The 16668-nt window shown below is 33.7% G+C and overlaps 1 non-coding gene across 1 annotated transcript; it reads left to right on the top strand.

Moving 5' to 3' along the window:
* Positions 1–16335: 16335 nt before the first annotated feature.
* On the top strand, positions 16336–16407 carry TRNAY-AUA (transfer RNA tyrosine (anticodon AUA)). Its single transcript has one exon. It is a non-coding gene; the product is annotated as a tRNA-Tyr (tRNA).
* The last annotated feature ends 261 nt before the right edge of the window (positions 16408–16668 follow it).

Here is a 16668-nt window from a genome sequence, read left to right on the forward strand (position 1 = left end):
TAGAATTTTTACTCTTCACTTCCTTCATATTAGCAGTAATATTAGGCTATAATATTATTCGATATTTGAATTGTAGCCTTAAGACACAGTTGAGTTGCATACGCACGCACAACAGTCCGATACAATCACGGACTATCTGTGACAACTGTGGCAGAAGAGACATCGTGTAAGGTTCTCTTCTCTGGGACAGGCATATTCCCGCTTATCAGCGTTGTATTATACAAAACATGCTACTATAGCTTTAACAAGAAAGACAGTGAATGGGACAAGACACTTTTGGACAGTATTGGGAATTACAGGCTGTGTGGCCTCTAGCTACAGGCTGGGAATCTCAAGAAAATAACATGAAATGCACTTACCATTGTGTCGCAGGGGAGGCGAGCGCCGTCTGGTTGAAACAACTCCAGGGAACTCCGCCGCGCGCCGTGTCAACCAACACAGAGGTGGCGGGGCGGCGAACAGATCCCAGCGGGCCCACAGAGAGCTGCTGCCGAACCTCTGCTTGTATCAGAACTCTTATTCTACTTTCCTTTCAAGGAAACAAAAAGTAAGAATTCAAATCAAATTTCAGTCTGGCTCCACAGGTGATTTATACTAAAAAATATACCATTAAAATAAAATATATCAGACACTTATTTTAGTTCGCTACCTTACTCTACTTACTGGCCTTTAAGGAACCCGGAGGTTCATTGCCGCCCTCACATAAGCCCGCCATTGGTCCCTATCCTGAGCAAGATTAATCCAGTCTCTATCATCTTGCCTATCCCACCTTCCTCAAATCCATTTTAATATTATCTTCCCATCTACGTCTCGGCCTCCCCAAAGGTCCTTTTCCCTCGGCCTCCCAACTAACACTCTATATGCATTTATGGATTCGCTCATACGTGCTACATGCCCTGCCCATCTCAAACGTCTGGATTGAAGGCTCATTCACAATGAAAATTAAACATAATGTAAGCGTTAACTTAAAAATATAAACGTTACGGTAAAATCAAGAAGTCATACCATCATTCACGATGGGAACATAAACATAACCGCAAACATACTTGGTAACCATGGAAACATAACAACGACGCCATTACCTCATATTCTGTCGTATACTTCAGCTCTCCACGATTGTGTTCTGTTGCCAAATCACGTAAGCATATGCATGAAAGTTTGGAGTTTGCAAACTTTCGTGTTAACGTCTTACGGTAATGTTTATGTCAATGCGTATGTGAATCATTGTGAATGGTCCGATTTGGAGCCTGGGCGCAAACTTCTGTGTTTATGTTACGGTTATGTTTAATTTTCATTGTGAATGGCCCTTTAATGTTCCTAATTATGTCAGGTGAAGAATACAGTGCAGTTCTGTCTTGTGTAACTTTCTCCATTCTCCTGTAAATTTATCCCTCTTAGCTCCGAATAGTTTCCTAAGCACCCGATTCTCAAACACCCTTAACCTATGTTCCTCTCTCAAAGTGAGAGTCCAAGTTTCACAACCATACAGAACAACCGGTAATATAATCATTTTATAAATTCTAACTTTCAGATTTTTTGACAGCAGACTGGATGATAAAAGCTTCTCTACTGAATAATAACAGACATTTCCCATGTTTATTCTGTCTTTAATTTTCTCCCGAGTATTTGTTACTGTTGCTCCCAGGTACTTGAATTTTTCCACTTCTTCAAAGGATAAATTTACAATTTTTATATTCCCATTTCGTGCAATATTCTCGTCACGAAACATAATCATATAGGGTGACTGCACCATTAGTCAGCCTGTTAACAGTACTGTAATACACTAGAGTAGTTTCTGATAAGAAAACCATTTAACATTATTGCCTTTATTAATCACCAATACAAACAAATAGTCTAGTTTTGAAATTTCACATAACATAACATTATAACTACACTTTTTGGACTAAAAATAATACATGTTCCTAGTAGTAACAAATTCTCCAGTATTCGGCCACATAAATCCAGTGTCCAGCCAGTACTCAGCCTCTAAACCAAATTTAGGTTAAATTCAATTTTACTGTTAGAATATGATAAAATAAACATTATACATGTACCTACTTTCATTATACAAAAAAAATTAGAAGGAATGACAGAAGGCATTTCTGAGGTAGACACTATTGAAACAATATAATATAAATTTAGCTTCCCTTAAGAAAAGGTTGCCAGATTTGACAAAGCGTATTACATATAATTTGGAAACACACAAAGGTAAAATGATATACATTTGAAACGGTTAGGGAATCGAATATACAAAATGTCAGAAAAATTTACACCTAAGTAGCGTTTGTGCTCATTTACAGTTAAGAAAGGGGGGGGGGGGAATCATCAGATAGGTTAGAATGATTGGAATGCCATATACCGCGAGAAAAATAATAGTACGGATTTATTGGCATTGATATCTAAACCAATGAACAGCCATCGGTTAAGATAACTTGAAATTTCCATTATCACTCCCATACAAATGATTTCTCAATATCTGAACCGATCCTTTGAGGGCACTAATGGCTATTTCCTTCACAATGTTGTGTGTTAGGCCCAGTTGACAGTGAAATTCTTTACTCTCTGCAATATCATATGGAAATGCATTACATTACAATGCAATGTACATTTGAAATGAAACCAGTCTGAACAATTATCGCACCCAATATTTTTCAAATCTTCATCTTCAACGTCACTAATAAGTTAATCATTACAAGCAGTACACAGTTGTCTTAAATAGTTATCCTCTTCCTGAGATTCATCATCTGGATCAGCATTTTCATCTGAGATGGATGTAGATTTCCTTTCTTTGTCATTGCTATTTCTCATAAGAGATTTTCGATTCTCCCTCTCCTCTTTTCTCTGTTGTTTTAATTTTGTTTCCTCGATTATGGTCAAGTTCTTTTTATGGAAGAACTCACGTCATGCTGCTGATGAAATAGTACATGGAACTCTCTCTTTAACATGTCGTTCCTTTTTTGTATTTGATAAGGGACCTGGCCAGAACAGATGTTCTTCAAAATTTTGTCCCTCTTGCAATGTCCCTTACCAATGTTTAAATTATTTTGCCGAATCTGAAGCAAAGCTTCCACTAACGCCCTCTCTTCATATTGGTGAATCGGTCGTTTCAACTTTTTAGTCGAAACCATTTTTATTTATAGGCCTATCTGTAAAATGTATATTTAGGAAGCAAGTTGTAGGTAACTTCTCATGGGTTCTACACTATTATTATTACATTATTTTATTTAGATTTTAATATTTGAGATGGTGGCTGACTATAGGTTAATCAAGATACCAATAGTCAGGCTATGTGTCTTACTAGGCTGACTACTGGGTTTTATGTATTTAAACCAAAATACTCTGGTCTGACATTAAAGGCCAGGCTTTAAGCTTGCAGATGACAGAAAATGGTCTTTAAACTCAGTGTGAGCCATAGTTCCAGTAGTCAGCCGCCTAGGCTGACTACTGGCTTCTCTATCTTACTGGTCTCCTATAGTCAGCTCCATTGAAATATTTAACTTAACACTTTTAAAACACAAATTCAGTGCTCATTTAACTATTCTAGAATATTTCAAGTCACTCAATCACTGTTTTAAGTGGCTATGACTTATAATAACGAAATACTGACCTTATAAAAATAACACTGCACGTTGTTCAACGCACAAGAATATCACAACAACAACAACATGGTGCTCTCCACAACATGTTTAGAGGCTAACTATTGCTTTATATTTCTCACATCAGAGGTTACTAGAGTTTCGAGGGCAGGACAAAGAATGGCAGAATACTGGTAAGCCAACAGAATATGTACGTATTCTTTGATGTACTTATATTTTTCATAATTATGCCAAGATGACTGACTACTGGGAGGTGGTTGACAATAGGGTGAACTACCCTACTGTGTCTTTTCGGAATTTACTTCCAAACCTATCTCTTTACTTGCTTCAAGTAAAATTCCCGTATTTTCCCTAATCAATTGTGGATTTTCTCCTAACATAGTCACGTCATCCGCATAGACAAGCAGCTGATGTAACCCGTTCAATTCCAAAGCCTCTCTGTTATCCTGGACTTTCTTAATGGCATACTCTAGAGCAAAGTTAAAAAGTAACGGTGACAGTGCATCTCCTTGCTTTAGCCCACAGTGAATTGGAAACGCATCTTTAGTTCACTAACTATTAAATATAATTGCATTATCATTACTAATCAACTCATAATAATTCGACTCTCAGTTAAAGGTAAGAGACAATCATCTTTGTCTAATTGCATTTATTTTATCTTCTTTTTTTTTAATTTTTATTTCGTACCAGATAATTAATGAAACCCAGAATTTCGAAGGTAACTGTCGGTTCAATTCTGAGAGAAAATAATAAAAAATGGCACGTAGACCCACTTGTTAAGATTGTATGTAACTGGTATCTCCTGCACTAGAAAGAAATCACGATATTGTGCTAGGTGTGGTGACGAATTTAAAATCAAAACTAGACGGCAGAAAAGAGAAGTCGTTAAATGGTCATTACTAAAGAGAACAATAAAAAAAATAGAACGAGTTGTCTCTAGTGACATTCGAGGGCTGTCATGCCCTACATAAATTTAAAAGTAATTTAAATTATAGTGTAATTCAGCTAATTATGGTGATATGTAGGGGAAACTCGGAAAATTTGGCAATATGGAAATTTGGCAATATTCTTGTATTTTTTCTATTGCCAAATTTCCTCCAGAGTTTTAAGTAGTTCAATGACACCTTTACAGAGTGCAATATCTGACTGTACTTTTAGTTTTCGTTTCATTTGAATCCGCGCATTATAGTGGCAGATATTGCTACTAATAGAAAGAAGTGTTGAATACTCCCTATGAACATGGTGATTGTGTGGACGTGTGTATACAAAGACGGATGAAAAGTGTTGTTCATTACCTACGTTTGTTTGTGCATTACATATCAAAAGCTGAGATTCCATATTATACGGTAAGCCATTTATATAATTAATATTTTCTGTTAATGACTCATCAGGCCTTAGCTCGTTTTATGTTCTTCTTAGCAAAAAATGTCTTCTCCAGGGTAGTGTGAATTAGCCATTTTCCTTTATAGTGATATATTGCTGTTCTCTTTGAACAAGAATGTGTACTCGATGGTAAAATTTAATAATAGGGACGCATGAGGGATTTTTACAGACTTCAATCAACAATGCAGCACTGTGTGTGGTGTGTTGCAGATATGAGAAGGGAATGAGGACATTATTCTGAAAAATATTCCAAAGATGATTTGCGGGCTGCGGTTGGGAGTGTTTTGAAAGTTAGATGGTCGACTTATAGGGCTTCTAAGAAGTATAATGTGCCCTTTAACAACTTAAAGAGGTTTCAGTATGCATCCTCAGGACCCGATGACGTTGTCTTTCCCAAGAAAGGAAGACCCCTAGCTCTAACCGTTGAGGAAGAGCAAAAACTGGTGACATATGTAATCAAAATGTAAGAACTTAGGTTTGGGATATCGGCAACAGAAATTAGAAGACAACCCTTCAATATAATTAATAAGAGTGGTCGGAAAAATCCATTCATTTTTTCCTTCTTACATTTGTTTTGTGTTTATGGTATTTAGTGATTTCTTGTCCCAGTAAATTAAGTCTTATAAACCTTGTACCACTGTTTTATTTTGAAAAATTTATTTTTTAATCGTATTGCCAAATTACCCCTGTACTATTGCCAAATTATCCTGATGAAGTACCAAATCTGGAAACATGTAACTTGTTATTTATTAGTGTGTTATGTGTAAAGTAATTTAGATTTGTAGAATTTTCTTTCAGAGGTTTATTGGGATTTAATGTTTAAACACATTCCACAATGGAGGAATATTTAATTTCAGAATATGTAACTACATACTGTGTCAAAATATAAAGTATTGCCAAATTAGACGAGTCTACCCTACTGTACTTAATCCGGTTGAAAAATTAAGTTTATTTGAAATTATGCTCCCTTTATTTATAATGATTCTCTTAATTTACTTATTATTATTATTATTATTATTATTATTATTATTATTATTATTATTGTTGTTGTTGTTTAGTCAACTGTCCGAAGACAGGTCTGAACCTCACAAGTGAAGAGTTCGCGGGAAAACGATGAATGTCACAGTTTTGTTAAGGTTAATGTCATTTTCTAATTCAATGGATCACTGCGAAATTTAATGTTGTTCTTATGAAAAATGGTAAAAAGGAGAATTATCACCGCGAATACAGTAATCTTTTCCTTTATTTTCTATATAAACAGCACTACATCTTGCAGTTATATAGACTCAATTAGATCATTATCTAATCCTTAATAGAAATATGACATTCATCGTTTTTCCCGCGAAAACTTCAAGCGATACCAACATGGCACCACTTGCGAGACAACTAGGAGTTCCTTCCCCCTCCATTTCATACATCGCCGACTAGCTACATATTACACTAGTCAGACTTCAGATGTATATAAACAATTATTGTTCTTCCTCTGACACATATCGTCAAGTGAGGTGTTCTGCCTGATAATAGATTTACTTATCAACCAGAACATCAATTAGAGATTATTATTATTATTATTATTATTATTATTATTATTATTATTGCTGTGAACTGTAATTATATCAAGAGATAAATTTGTTACCACTGTCACTTGGTGTCTACCTACTGAAATTGTGAAAAAAACACACAATCGCACGTACACACACAATAGTAATATACGTTACAAGAGCGGTATGTTGACGTTTTCATGTTCGAGGAAAAGATTGAAAAAGCGAAACGTAGTTGAGCTTTTTTAATTTCCGAGAACATGAAAACAAACATACCGCTCGTGTATCGTACATTATTTTGTGCGAAGATCGTTTATTACATACCTGAAAGACGAATTTCTAATTAGTTGCAATGAAATCTCCATGTTGGTTTCTGTTTAATGACGCCAACTTCGGAACACCAAAATATCTTTCTTTAACATTGTTGCTGTAAAATGTTTTCTGTGTTTACTATACTCCAGCAGGCCGTGATTTACGCCTGTCTTTTTTTTTTCCCCCAGTCTATAAATGCGAATTTAAAACAAACGGTAAGGTTATGTAATGATTTATTTTTCATTTTAATATTTTAACAATATTATTTATATAACATAATGCAGTAATAACGTCGGCATCTGGAATCTCGTTGATTTTTTCACGGCTTCCTTAATGTTACTTGTATCAGGAATACAATAGCTTTCGTGGAGTAGTAGACTTTACTTAATTTTTGCAAATATTTAAAAACAATAATTAACAGTGCAATTTAGGTGAAATTGCAGTGGTAAGTTTCCAATTTATAATTATTACTATGTTAAACGTCTCTAAAAATAATATGTTAAAAGCCTAAAGCAGTAAAATGAATGTCGCGCTTAAGCGGTAAGAAGAGGGAAATTGTTATGTGTGTTACGTTGGGAATACTGAATGTGGTATTTCACACTTACCGCGTATTGGTTCTGGGCGGAAAACAAGCAAATATGCACGATCTCGCACAAAAATTATTTTCATGGTTTACAGAAGTGATAGTGTGGTACAGAAGGCTGATGGCTTTATCTCCACCAACTCAAATAAAAAGTGAATAAATCTATACAGTATATATATCAAGTCCAGTCAATAGGTAATTGATCCTGTCATTTCTTCATTCATTCACTCACTCACTCAACCAGTCACTGACTCAGTCTTTCAATCACTCATTCAATCAGTCATTCAATCACTGATTCACTCACTAAGTCAATCATTCACTCATTCATTTACTACGTCATTTACTTGTTCACTATGTTCTAATTAATTAATTCATTCATTCATTCATTTATTCAATCAACCAATCCATTCATTGATTCACTCATTCATTTATTCAGGAAGTGATTCATTCATTCATTCATTCATTCATTCACACATTCATTCATCCATTCATACACTCATTCATTTATTGTCATTCATTGACTTATTAAGGCAGTCATTCAATCATTTATTCAGTCATTAATTAAGTCATTTACTCATGAATTCGTCCATTCATAGACTCATTCATTTATTCAGTCAGCCATTCAATCATTCATTCATTCACCAATTCATTTATTAAGGCAGTTATTCAATCATTAATTCAGTAATTAATTCATTCACTCATTCATTTATTAAGGCAGCCATTCAATCATTAATTCATTCATCCAATCATACACTCATTCATTTACTCAGGTAGTATTCAATCATTCATTCAGTCATTCATTCACTCATTAGTTCTTCCATTCATTTATTCAGTCAGCAATGCAATCATTCATTCATGCAGTTATTCATTAATTCATCCACTCATTCATTTATTAAGGCAGTCATTCAATTATTCATTCACTCATTAATTCATCCATTCATTTATTCAGTCAGACATTCAATCATTCATCCATTCATTCACTCATTCATTTATTCATTCAGTCATTCAATCATTCATTCATTCAGTTTAGTCATTCGTTTGTGTATTAGGAAGGACGTTTTAAGTTCTATTAATGAAAAAATGTTTGTTTTTAATTTACAGGTCTAAATATTATTATTTAAGAAACAATTATTTATACCATATTCTTGGACCTAAAGGCATGATTAATTATAGTAATGCAGTTTATGCTGTCTAGTGTAGAACATACCAGCTATGTTTAAACTGGAGTCCTGTAAGTTCCCCGCTACGTACGTATGCTACATACTGATATCCCGGAGCTAATGTCATGGTTAATTATCCAGGTACACAAACAACACACTTCCACTAGGAACAGCCCTGCGGGACTGCATGTGTATAATGTGGGCTTAGTATTCAGTCAAAAATCGATTATGAAAGAAGAGGAGTCTGCGTTAGGGATTTGTGTTACGCCATCTTCTCTCATCTCGTGTCTAAAACTCTACTGTACTTAAATAGGAACATCAATTTTATATCTCCCAATTTAGTCCTTCACTTACTCATACACGAAACGTAGAAGATGTAGACTGGAGTTCGAAGATCCTAATTTCAGATAAAAATTCTTGATCATTCATTATACTGAAGGTCATTTTTGGCAGATCTTTGTGTCTTAATCCTTATATTCTAGTAGTATTGTTAGTGGCTAGCATTTACACTTACAGAAATACATTCTTCTTGAGATTCACTTTAACACTTGTTAATAGAATATAAAATACAAAAAAACCTGAAAATTTTTGAAAGTGTTAAAAATTATTATCTCCCAACCACTACCAAAACATCCGACCCACACCACACCGCACTAGTTCACCACACGTTGACGAAGGTGCATAAACCAGAGCCGAAACAGTAATGTCAGGTTGTATAAGATATATATTTCTACTACACTTAAAAATTTTCAAGTTTTAAAGTGTTCTATTTTAAATACATATAATGAAGATTCTGAAAAAAAAAAATATATATATATATATATATATATATATATATATATATACATACATACAGTATATATATTTTAATTTCGCAAAATTTCATTCACTTGTCAGTAAATTCAAAAAACCACACTAGTAAGACAGACTATTGAGATTTTGATGGCCAAGGATCTTTAGCCACAATGGAAAATTTATCTCAAGTAGTCTCACAAGATAAGCCAAACCTGTCATTCTGTTCTTTGTCTTACAGGATACTTTTTAAGCACATACATCTATATTTACACTTAGTCCTTAATTAATCTTTACACTCGTAGATAATTCTTTGATTGAATAGTTTGTAAATTAAAATTTCTTTCCACAGCAGTCTGTCCCACGTTTTTCTACACTATATAGAACAGACTGTTGTCCTACATTTTTTGGGAGCTATTTCTCTTGGCGTCCTTTGTTCCTCTTCCCCATCCTCGGTTCCCATACAGTTGTGACGTAGAGCCGTCTTCCTGCAGCATTTTAGCTATATGTCCTTCCCAGCGCCATTTCAGATGTTGTATTCATTGCTGCGTCTTCTGTCTAGCCTCTTATTTAAATCCGTATTAGTGATCCTGTCCTTTACCCTGATATTTAGAATCGACCTTTCTATTTTTCACTGACAGATTTGGAACAACTTGGTTTGGAACTTTGTGAACTAACAAATATAGAGTAGAAACTTAAACTGTGGCCCATGGATTTATCCAATGGAATAGAATACATTTCGAAGTACTATGAATGCTTCCTAAGACTTTTCTTTTCAAATATTTAATTTCATTTTGATTCCAACTTTCTTAAGTTAAAACTAACTTAAAATATTGTGTGCTTCGCATATTACAACACATTAAAACCACAAACGCTATTCCATAATACCTATGTATGTAAGAGTTAGCTTGGAACATTCCATCTGTTTCTCCATAAACAGTGATTTTGCTATAAGCTACTGGAAGGACTTCGTTGATGTTCAATGTACAAGACAGTTCATATAGGAATGGCAAACATCAAATGTAATAATTCCGGTCAGAAAACAATAGATCTTTATTTAAAACCAAAACACACAATGTCCTCTACTTGAAGGATCATTACATGACTTTCTTCATGGTTCTTTGTGTAACAAAGAATAAAGTTACAAAAATGAGACCGTCGAGTTAATATTAACGGAAAGACATTAAGCTAAGAGAAATTATTTAATACACACAGATTTATTTTTATTTTATGCGTAAAGAGCATGACAGGTATAGGGAGAACAAACTGCATTTCCCAAGAATTTACCATTCTTTACTCTGGAATCATATTTGTTATCCGTGAATGTACAATAAAAGCCAGGACTTGAAGTTGGTAGCGAGATGGTACTTGACATAAATTAGATAATTCCTCATTGGATTGCCTGACATTTTTCTTACAGTTAGTGAAAATTTTGAAATAATTACATGGGATTTGAGAAAATCCCTAAGATTGTGTGTACGGTCTATACAGTAATTAGGGTAATAGAATTAGAATAAGAAAATAGAATTTATTGTAAGAATTATGTTTAATGAGCGAAATTAAATGAGCCATGAATAACAACCAATCCTCCAATAACGATAATAATAATAATAATAATAATAATAATAATAATAATAATAATAATAATAATAATAATTATAATAATAATAATAATAATAATAATAATAACTATTGAAAACCACCCGAAGAATTATAATAAACTCTTCATTGGATTATGTATATATGCGGATTACCCTTGCATATAAGAACAAACTCGTTCACAGACGCTCGAGCTAAATTTAATTTAATTTAATTTCTTCCTGTAAACACTACAGGTTGCCATCGACAAAGAGTACCATGATACAATAGAGTAAAAGCCTTGAGGCTTAGTGATAAATTGTTGTTAGAGTGAAAAATAAACAATTTGAATTATATTGAAACACATGATGTTAAACGAAGTAACGTCAAGGAGATGCGAATTAGTCATGGTCCATATGTATGATGCCTGAAAATAGCTATTGAGCCTTTGAGTGCTGCAATTGTTAATTCTCTTAAAATACTTTTATGCAGGCCAAAAGATTTACAGAAGTCGACTAGGAACCGGGGCATGGTCCCACGGGCTCCTATCATTAGTCCCGTAATGACGATGGATTCCAGATGGTATTTGTCCTAATAAAAACTGATGGAAGGTTCATATATATTCCTTTTTTCCTCGTGTACTTCTTCTGGCTGGTGTTCGTGCGATTCGAATCTCACATTAGGGTCTATGATGTAACCTTCAAGAGAGGGAGGTTTAAATGAAATGATGTCAATTCTTCGATTACTGCCCTCACTGGATATGCCGTGTACTTCTTCATATACTGAATAACCTTTGTTCCTTAAGGCAGTTGCTATTATAGATCTTACTGTATGATGCCGCGTATTTCGTAGAAGTTCACCGTGTGGACAGGCCCCCAGGACATGGGCAAGGGTTTCAACCTCCCTGTCGCAACTCATGACTGCAATGTACGAGTAGATTTTTCAAGTACAATTGTGAAATATCGATTACATATTTGCTTAAACTGTATAAAATTTATAACTGGTTCAACCATATGAATTTTGAAATAATTTTGAACATCTTTATTTCATTTACGTGTGTTTTAATAATTATTCAAGAATACTAACTATAAGCCTAAAGGGTGATGGCATTTGCAACACCAGTTTATTTTAACTTTGTGACACCCATCCCTATAATTGGAAGGAAATCTACTACGCTCCATTTTCATTATTCTCCGAAAAAATCCACTCGTTCATTTTGAGTACGAACAAAACATCCGTACAGTAACTTAGGAAAGAAAATTGTCCAAGAAAGAATGAAATAGAAGACTTTGAAAGAACAGATATGCTAGCATTACGTTTTTCGGTATCAAAACTGAAATATATTTCGAACTATAGGTATATTTTATGTCATCATAAGATTATTACCTATACACTTACTAAGATTCAGATTGCAGTCTAAAAAAAGGTGACGGTATATACAGTATGAAACTTAATAACGTAATTTATGAGAAAAATTTCATAGAGTGTTTTGGGAAAGATATTGATTTAATTTCCAGTGAAAGAGAGTAGTGTATTATGGTAATAAATAATTGAAAAATTTTATTTTTGTCCTTCAAATGTGCAAAAATTCGATCCGAACAAATGTAACATTCTAAAATTTCTTTAAAGAACGAAAAGTTACGTTTGTTTGAATAAAATTTCCACACCTTTAGAGGACAAAATTAAATTATTTCAATAATTTATTATCATAATACAATGCTCTCTTAAGGGGTTAGGTGCAGCTTACAGCAGTAAAATGTATGGAAATATTCAACATTTTTTTCCTCCATTATTGTATCTTGTACAATAATGAAAATTGGTATGTGTAAAGCACTGTCCTTCTGCTATATGAAAAAATATTTGTACGATTAAAAGAAATCATATAATAATAATAATAATAATAATAATAATAATAATAATAATAATAATAATAATAATAATAATTTTTGTGCAGTTCACTGTGCAGTGATGAAGCGTTTCCCTCATAACTCATGAACTTGTTAACATTTTCATGTTCTCTCTCTTTTATTTTATTGCTTAAACTCATGTTTACAATATCATACTCTTTCAACTACATTCCTTATTAAATATTTTTTTTTTATTTTGTGTTATAAGAAAATACTAATATTTGACCATTTCGGGAAATGAATTTATTTTTATCAGACAATCTATCAAACACAGAGAAGTGATTTTGTATCATACTGTAGATATGACATGTATTAATACACACAAGAAATTTCATCACAGAATGTTGGATAGGTTTTGAGTTATATGGGACAAGTTTCATCACTGTATAGTGAACTCAATTTTGAAAAAAAAAGTAAATAATTTTTTTAAATAGTAAAAATATTTTTTTAATATGGCAGAAGGATACACTCTCCATTCCTAAACACAGAACATCCTTCTACTCTTTATCTTTCACTGTCTCTGCAGGTCATCTCTGGAACTCTCTACTACAACCTGTCAGAGACTGTCGGACATTGTCTAGTTTCAAAAATAAACTAAAATTGCACTTTTTCAATTCAGATTCCTTTCAGTTATAAGCCCTTTTCTCAGCGATAGTTTTGTAAAAATATGTATTTCTTTTCCTTCCTTTCCCCTTTTTGTTCTCTTCTTCAGCAGATGAATTTATTATCATAGCCTTTTTATTGTGAACTTTATTTAATTTTTGTATTTCTTTTCTTTCTTATTATTATTTTATCACATTACATTTTGTTATAATCTTCCTTACGTTTTCCATATTAACTATTTGTACTAAATTAGTTACTTTTACTATATTCCAATGTATTTTACTTCCTTTTTTTCTATTATGGTATTATTTTCATGTTGTTTAGTGTCGTTTTTATTATTATTCTTTGTAATATGTTAGTATTCTGTTATTTAACTTGTTAAATTTTCACTGCTTGTATACTTTTGTGACTTGGTAGAATGTAAGAGAAGGCCCTATGGCCTTAACTCTGCCAGTATAAATAAAGAATTATTATTATTATTATTATTATTATTATTATTATTATTATTATTAATATTGATTGTGTTTTATACAATATATTAATTTTCATTATTGTACATGATGCAGTAATGTTGAATATTTCCAAAATTTTACTGCTGTAAGCTGTACCTAACCCCTTAAATTGACTGAGCACATTGGGAATTCAATGAATGGCTTTCCAAAAACACGCTAAGAAATATTGCATATAACACAATTTTTATCTCGCGAAGAAAGCAAAAACGAGTAAAATTGTATTAAAGGTTTTCGTTTGAAATATCTCAAAGAATAATCCCTGAAATTAATGGCATTACTTAGGGTCCACTCTGTATATTATATACATTTTTTTATATGAGAAAAAGTGGCCAGCGGTTTATTTACTATATATTAATATAAATTAAATTCCGGAATCCATGTAGTTAGTCGTTATTAAAATACAGCCAGAATTATTATGGACAAAGTACTTAGCGTGGTACATTTTATCTCCCTGTAACGTATGGTTTATAGGAGAGTGGTAGATGTGACCTCTTGCTTTCCTCACATGTGGACAAGTTTAACCTACAAACATTATATACATAAGAGCAGAGCAAAATAAATAAATGAATTACTTCATGCGAGTCTGTCAAAGTTAGAGAGTTGATCCCAGTATTAGAACTAAGGTTGTGCATAATACCGCTACGGTTTGCTCTTTGATCATATTTTAATTAAATTCAGTAACTTCGTACAATATTAATATATGAGAAAGCAGCGAAGCTTGGTTAAACTTTGTTGGTGTTTACAATTATTTTGTTATGTGTAAACCTGAGAGTGCATACCCCCACGAACTTCGACGATAATTAATATACAGAGATTTTACAAAGTAAGATAATTATCAAAATTATTTAAAATCCTTCCAAAATATTTGGGACGAAATTAAAACTTTGTCTCTTAACAGAAGTAGTGGGAATTTGTATTATCAGAGTGAATCTACGATTAGAGGACATTTTCAACTTCGTAAACATTAGTTTTGAATTAAAAAAAAAAACGAAAACAAATTTTCTCGGTACCAACTGAGTCATATTTTGATTATATATAGGCGGCAGATCTGAATTTTCATAAACAGCTCTTTTTTATCTTATTTAAAAGTTGATGTTCCAAGCTAATGACATTGAGGCCATGCTGATGACACAATCCTTAATTCTAATGCTAAGATAATACCTAAAGCCCAATAAAAAGAAACCATGTAAAAAATATCTTAATTTGTATATATTCATATGTTTCGTAATAAAGCTCTGTATGCATAGAAATCGTTAGTATGAATGTATACTAGTGGATGTCATTTAATTTCAATTTAGATTGTTCATTTTTCTTTGGTTTAATAGTATGTTTGGTAGCACTGATCCAAGCTACAGAGCGTGGCAGTGTGTTGTGAGTGAAAATTGTGAGACTGATATTTCTACAAATATTTTTCTTCAAAAACTGATATATATTATTATAATGTACCGAAGTACATATGATATTTCCATGCAGATATTCTGCGTCATCATACGATGAAAGAGTAATGGAACGGAGAAAAATTCTCTCCGGCGCCGGGATTTGAAGCTCTACGTGCTGATGCTTTATCCACTAAGCCACACCGGATTCCACCCCGGCGTCGGAAGAATCGTCTCAGTTTTAAGTACCAAATCTTGGGTTCCCTCTAGTGGCCGCCCTCTGCACTACGTCATAGATATCTATGAACCTAGGACCGAAGTCCACACATGTGCTGAGGTGCACTCGTAATGAGTGACTATTTGGCCGGGATCCGACGGAATAAGCGCCGTCTTAAATCACGAAGTGATTTACGCATATCATATATATTATTATAATGTACCGAAGTACATATGATATTTCATGCAGATATTCTGCGTCATCATACGATGAAAGAGTAATGGAACGGAGAAAAATTCTCTCCGGCGCAGTGCAGAGGGCGGCCACTAGAGGGAACCCAAGAGTTGGAACTTAAAACTGAGACGATTCTTCCGACGCTGGGGTGGAATCCGGTGTGGCTTAGTGGATAAAGCGTCAGCACGTAGAGCTGAAAACCCGGGTTCAAATTCCGGCGCCGGAGAGAATTTTTCTCCGTTCCATTACTCTTTCATCGTATGATGACGCAGAATATCTGCATGGAAATATCATATGTACTTCGGTACATTATAATAATATAGTCTATATGATATGCGTAAATCACTTCGTGATTTAAGACGGCGTTTATTCCGTCGGATCCCGGGCAAATAGTCACTCATTACGAGTGCACCTCAGCACATGTGTGGACTTCGGTCCTAGGTTCATAGATATCTATGCCGTAGTGCAGAGGGCGGCCACTAGAGAGAACCCAAGAGTTGGAACTTAAAACTGAGACGATTCTTCCGACGCCGGGGTGGAATCCGGTGTGGCTTAGTGGATAAAGCGTCAGCACATAGAGCTGAAAACCCGGGTTCAAATCCCGGCGCCGGAGGGAATTTTTCTCCGTTCCATTATTCTTTCATCGTTCAAAAACTGAGATTACTATGCAAATTGATTTTCATTAGCATGGACTAAGTATAATTCAGTGTAATAATAGTGAAATTATGATAACATAATTGGGTGAACTTTAAAAAACTGTGTTAATATTCACATTATGGTATTATTTTACCTCATTTACTAGTTTGGAAGTTATTTCGATTATCCTCTGAATTCCTATCATATGACTATGAAATACCACTTAAACCAAAATTAA

Source organism: Periplaneta americana, chromosome 8 (assembly GCF_040183065.1).
Source record: "Periplaneta americana isolate PAMFEO1 chromosome 8, P.americana_PAMFEO1_priV1, whole genome shotgun sequence".
NCBI classification, from domain to species: Eukaryota; Metazoa; Arthropoda; class Insecta; order Blattodea; family Blattidae; genus Periplaneta; species Periplaneta americana.